General features: G+C 43.7%; 1 long non-coding RNA gene across 2 annotated transcripts; it reads left to right on the forward strand.

The window, feature by feature from the left end:
* The first annotated feature begins 2,999 nt into the window (after window positions 1–2,999).
* On the forward strand, window positions 3,000–4,610 carry LOC119340383. Of its 2 annotated transcripts, XR_005164516.1 has the most exons (3): window positions 3,001–3,645; window positions 3,954–4,231; window positions 4,295–4,610. It is a non-coding gene; the product is annotated as an uncharacterized LOC119340383 (long non-coding RNA). The 2 variants fall into 2 exon arrangements; XR_005164515.1 differs by having other exon boundaries at window positions 3,000–4,231.
* Window positions 4,611–6,463: the final 1,853 nt, after the last annotated feature.

A 6,463-nucleotide genomic window follows, 5' to 3' on the forward strand; every position in this document is an offset into this window, starting at 1 on the left:
GAGCCTTCTTGGAGCTGCTCTTCTTGTGAGATGAAGACTTCGAGGATTTTGATGACGAAGATTTTGACGATTTCTTCTTCTTCTTCGCATCATCAGAACTGTAATCCTTGTATTTCTTATTCTTCAATTCCTTTTCCCACTAAGGACAATCTTGAATATAATAACCAGGTTTCTTGCATTTGTGGCACGGCCTTCTCTTATAGTCACTTGATGAGGAATCACTGCTTCTTGAGGATTTTCCAAAGAGACCACATCTTGAGAACTTCTGGAATTTCTTCACGAGCAGTGCTAGCTCCTGGCTCAATTCTTCAGGATCACCAAGGCTACAACCAGAATCCTCACATTTAGACTCAGACACAACCTTGGCCTTCAGGGCACGTGGTTTGCCATAGCTCGAACCATAGAGATCTCTCTTTTCAGCAAGCTGGAACTCGTGAGTATTTAGCCTTTCGAGGATATCGGCAGGATCAAGAGACTTGTAGTCAGCCCGTTCTTGTATCATCAGACCCGGAGTATCAAATGAGGAATCAAGCGATCTCAACAGTTTCTTCACCACCTCATGATTAGTGATGTCAGTGGCACCGAGGGCTTGAAGCTCATTTGAGATGTCAGTGAGGCGATCAAAGGTTTGTTGGACATTTTCATTGTCGAGTCTTTTGAAGCGGTTGAAGAGATTCCGAAGAACATCAACTCGAGAGTCACGCTGAGTTGAGACTCCTTCATTCACTTTGGACAGCCTATCCCAGATAAGCTTAGCAGTTTCCAAAGCACTCACTCTTCCATACTGTCCTTTACTCAGATGGCCACATATGATATTCTTCGCTTGAGAATCGAGTTGCTTGAATCTCTTCACATTGGTAGCGTTTAGTGAGGGTGAGACAGAGGGAACACCATTTTTTATAACATACCAGAGATCGTTGTCAATTGCCTCGAGATGCATTCGCATCTTGTTTTTCCAGTAGGGGTAGTCCGTCCCATCAAAGGTAGGACACCCAGCCGAGACCTTGATCATACCTGCGGTCGACATAACTAAAACTCTAGGCGGCTAAACCAAAATCACACAGAACAAGGGAGTACCTTGCTCTGATACCAATTGAAAGTGCGTTATGGCGACTAGAGGGGGGGTGAATAGGCGATTTTTCCGAATTCTTCACTGAGGAATTTGCCGGTGAGGAAATTCCTTAGCGAAAAACTATTAGCAGCGGAATAAGTACTCAGAAGTAAGCATAACAGAATACAAGCATGGTCATCATGATGAAATGAAGACTAGCACAGAGTACAGAAAGCGTAATCACAGGATAACACAAGATGAAGACAAACAGACTGAAGAAATTGAACTGAGGAAATTGAGAAAGTCTTCAGTCAAAGTCTTCAAACACAGATATGAACAAACACTCAGCACAGTAATGAGGAAATGAAAGGGTTGAGAAAATAGAACCAGTTAGGTTGGTGAAGACAATGATTTGGTAGACCAGTTCCAACTACTGTCTCAGTTGTACGTCTGGTTGGAGCGGTTGAGTATTTAAACTCGAGGACACACAGTCCCGGACACCCAGTCCTCACCGTATTCTCCTTGAACTAAGGTCACACAGACCTCGTCCAATCACTCGTGGTAAGTCTTCAGGCGACTTCCAAACCTTCACAGACTTGGTCACTCGGCGATCCACAATTCCTCTTGGATGCTCTAGACCTTGACGCCTAACCGTCTGGAAGAAGCACAGTCTTCAAAGATAACAAGCGTCGGATCCACGCAGGATCAATTTCTTCAGTGATGCTCAATCACTTTGGGTTTGTAGGGGTTTGGTTTTGGGTTTTCCTCACTAGATGATTTTCGCTCAAAGTCCTCGGAGGATGGGTTGCTCTCAAATGACAAGTGTCAAGTTCTCTCGGAGCAGCCAACCAGCTAGTGGTTGTAGGGGGCGGCTATTTATAGCCTAGGGAGCAGCCCGACATGATAAGACATAAATGCCCTTCAATGATATGACCGTTAGGTGGATAAGATATTTTGGGACAGCTGGCGCGCAGCACAGTAACGGTCGGAAATTTGACTCTCAAATTCCTCAGGGCTATCATGTTCCTCATTGTGTAGGTAATTTGCACTGACGAATTCCTAACTCCTCAGTCAGAACAAATTCATCAGCGACCAGAAGAACTTCGTCTCTGTCACTGAAGAAAGTGACTGAACTGTATGAGATTTCCAAAGGCTTCACTCGAAGGGATTGGTAGGTGTAGGATTTTGAGTTGAGCATCACATGGAAATTTTTTCTTAATATTTCCTCGACCCCTTTAACAGTACGGTGTTTCCTATGACTCAAGAAAGAGAAAATGAAACTACGAAAACAAAAGTCTTCACGCTTCATGTTCCACAAATGAATACCAAGTCTTCAAGGTCACACCAATTCTTCACTTTCAAAGTCTTCAGAAAGTCTTCAGAATATCAAAATCTTCAGTTGAAGAACTTCATTTTTAGGGGTCGACTTTCTCTGTAAATATCAAACTCCTCATAGACTTATAGACCTATGTACACTCACAAACGCATTAGTCCCTTAACCTATAAGTCTTCAATACACCAAAATTACAAAGGGACACTAGATGCACTTACATATATGAAAGATATGAGGGGTCTGGTTAGGTCACCTTTTCCTTCTTTCTCCTATCTAATCACTGACCGAGCGCATCCACGGACGTTTGAGGAAGATGTGAGTATGCCGATTGTAGATACTTTTACACACCACCACCAAGCCTCGTCGGTGAGACCAGGGAGGCCAATAACTCCAGTTGTCACCATGAGATTTTTTTTCCGTTTTGACCCTTTGTTCTCGTTTTTGGAAGAAGTAATCAGTACAATTACTAAGCTCCAAGATTGTGAGGCTCCTGGTGAATCTGTGGTGTGAAAGCTGTGTGGGTCAACGTTTGACAGGGTGTGAACCGGTCGGATGGCAGCTGGGTCCATGTGTGTTGTGCGCATTGGATGTGTGTGGACTGTGAAGACGATCTTAGTCGGTTTGACGTTTATTGTCGGTGTCTAGAGCCTCGCCCTTATCGCATTCATCCGTGCTGCTCCGCCAGGGGAGGGCCTCGGGCGTTCGCTTCCCTGGGACTCAGGCATCTGGCGCACGAGCGGCGGTGGCGGTTCAAGGAGGCGAGACCGACCAAGCCCTCGCCACAAGCGCAGGATCCTACGGTGCGGAGGCCGACGCATGGGAGGCCGATGTTGACGCCCTGATGACACAGATCGGCTTCGGCTTTGTGATCGTCTTCACCTCGCTCTCCGGCGTCGGCGCCGGCGTGCGCCATGTGGTGTCGCTACCAGGGGCGAAGCTTCTGCTGTTCTGCATGTGGCGTTCTTCGTTTCCTTTTACTGCTGGGGTCGCGATGACTTCTTTTCCTCTTCTGATTTGGGTGAGGCGAGTATCGGTTTTGGTTCCCTTTCAGAGAAAACAAGTGGCGGCGCTGGTTCCTACTCTCAGAAGGCATGGTGTCGTCGATCTCTTCAGCGGGCGGGGAGTGTGGTGCTCAGTGCTCTTCTGCTGCGTGTTTGGTGCGTGCTTGGCTGCTTCTTCGTCGGGGTCAGACCTTCTGCTGCTGATTTCTTCTGCCTCTGCATCGATTTCTTTGGGGGGAGGCTGTGAGCTGCGTCGGCTGGTGGGTTTGCATCCCCTGCGTCCTTCTTCTGCCTGTACTTCAATTTCAGTCAGAAAGCTGTTACACCTTTCTGTTTCAGTATGCACACAAGAGTTCACATGTTTTTGTTTTTAATTTGAAAATAGTTAAATAGTTAAAACATTCCCCTGTAGATCCATATTTTGTTCCTGAGTGGTTGAATGTTTTCATAAATTACCACAAATTTTTAATAAGCGAAATCAGGGTGTCTTTCTTTATATAGTTTGATGGTGAGTTTATTCATAACATTTGTACAAGTGTTGAACTTTACTAACGGTAGCTCGGCCCAGCATAAGAAGATTCAATATACAGAAGATGGTTGCCAACAAGAGCTTGATGGCGCGGTGGTTAAAAATACAACCGACATCTTAACTCTGTGAGCGCTGCTACACAGACGAGAAACGCCAGACGTTTTTCAGACGATGCATCATATCAAGCCGTGCATGTGTAGAGCAAAACTGAACAACGCCGTTCAATCCCACATCGTCCAGCGTTCGGCCGGGGTGTTGTCGTCCGCATAGTAGTTTCGTTCGTCTGTCTCGATTGGTATGAAACTATGAATACAGAGGTAAGCTGATTTATTTATTATCCTACTTGCTCAATCATAAGTCCATAATAATTTCATTTCCAGGTATATCAGTCCGCGGTTTATGTAATACAAGCATATGGGGGTTCCATGCGGACATAAGGAATTCACGACGATTATTCTCTATGTAATTTGTTGATAATTTATTGAGCATATATATTGATTTAACATCATTTAGTGGATATGTCACCAGTCAAGATAATGCTGAATTTAAGAGTTAGAAGTGATGCTGAAGAAATTAAGCCACTCGGGCTACCATCGGTCCGGTGTCCTATTGAGCAACACATGTTGTCTTTTAATGTAGGACACCTTAATGGTAATGTGATATCTCTCCAACATATAAGTTACTTTTAATCGATCATCTATTTGTTTGTAGTGGTTTCTTCGCCATTTGATAATATAAAACATATCCTGCAACACCACTCGAAGCACAAAATATGCATTGCAGAGCCGTCTCCATAGTCAATGGCTACTTGTATCTGTATTTTTTTCTCATCCAATCCCTGAGTCATTAAAAAAGTGATTCTCACTCATGAATGTGAAAACACTTCAGGTTAGACTTGGTGTTACAAACTTAAATCATTGGTTATGCTTATCTATTATACATTTTTTAGCTACATTATAAGTGAAATGGATGATGATTGCCTTCTGTCCGAAAAAAAGATGATTTAAAGCTGCAGTGTGGTTTCCTTTTTGGCTAATTCATTTTTGGCTTTGTACATGATGTTGAACTTTTCCAAAGTCATATAATTGATGCTGAGGACGCCTCCATTATAAGTCATATATAAGTGAAATGGATGATGATTGCCTTCTGTCCAAAAAAAGATGATTTAAAGCTGCAGTGTGGTTTCCTTTTTGGCTAATTCATTTTTGGCTTTGTACATGATGTTGAACTACTTCCAAAGTCATATAATTGATGCTGAGGGCGCCTCCATTGATGGGTGGCAGAGGTGTCTGATGCGGCAAAGGTTGATTTCCATGCCTCCACCAATGGATGGATGGTGACTTGAGGATACAAGGCCAGAGGCCCAAAGCTACTAAGATGAAGTTATGGTACAGTTTGCAGTTTGCTTTATGTTCCTTTTATTTTATTCAATTGAGTGACATTGAAAAATCTGTTCCATCGTATCTCTTTATGATGGCATGTTGTCCTTTCGGTTTCACTTCCTGTAATGTCCGTAAGGTTAGTTTAAAGAGATGGAGCATTCTATTCAGCTTTAAAAAGAACAAACATTGTTAAAGAGTGTCTGTTACTACTGGTTCTGATATCTAGAGTATTGACATTTGTTCATTTGATTGCTAAGTCGACATCTAAACAGTAAATGACATAACTGATGGGTCATCACAACAATTCCCGGCGCAGCAAAGCGCGCATGCTCATCTAGTATTTTGTCATGTTTGCTAGACCTCTCCCCTCGCTAAAGCTCCAGAGTCCAGACCATATGGACGCCTTTGCGACCAACATCTTCTTCGTTGTTGCAACACTATAGGGGGCCTTTTTCCACAACTTGGATATGTTTGCATTATGCTTTTGAGATTCATATATCGAAATTTCTCGATAAAGGATGAATTTATTGGTTTAAAATGGAGCATCAAGATGATATGTAACACAATAAGCACACACCCGGTCTCTGCATAACTAGAATGCACCCACAACCAACATTAACTCACACATACGTGAAAACACGCCGGCAACTAGCAAAGTCATATAAGACCAAAGCTATGCGTACGCGAGGAAAAAAAATCAAAGTGATCAGATCTGCAATTGGCAAACTACAACAATGACCATATACGTATCAACCATCTCATGACACCATATGAACGACGAGGTTCTTCAACAGCAACGCCTTCAGAAAGGGAGCAACACTCAAGCCCCGCCGTCGCCGGATCCAACCACAAGGACAGAATCCAGGTATTCACCATGAGGAATCAGTCCAAGCATATCCGAACAATGCCTTCAACAAAGTAACAACATAAGGAAAACATCGTCATCGCCAGTAATAACCACTCAGGTCTAACCTAGGCTTTCACCCCGAAACTCGAGAGCGGGTGCTCGAGTAGCAACACCATCGAAGTCATTCAAGTGTTGTAGCCACCACTTGTCCGACATCCCAGCAACTACATGTGATGCGACCGTTGTCACTACACAACAATCCGTTTGCATCAAACTGTCGTCCATAATTTCCTCTTAACGTCAAAGTCGACCATTGGATC

Source organism: Triticum dicoccoides, chromosome 7B (assembly GCF_002162155.2).
Source record: "Triticum dicoccoides isolate Atlit2015 ecotype Zavitan chromosome 7B, WEW_v2.0, whole genome shotgun sequence".
Lineage (NCBI taxonomy): Eukaryota > Viridiplantae > Streptophyta > Magnoliopsida > Poales > Poaceae > Triticum > Triticum dicoccoides.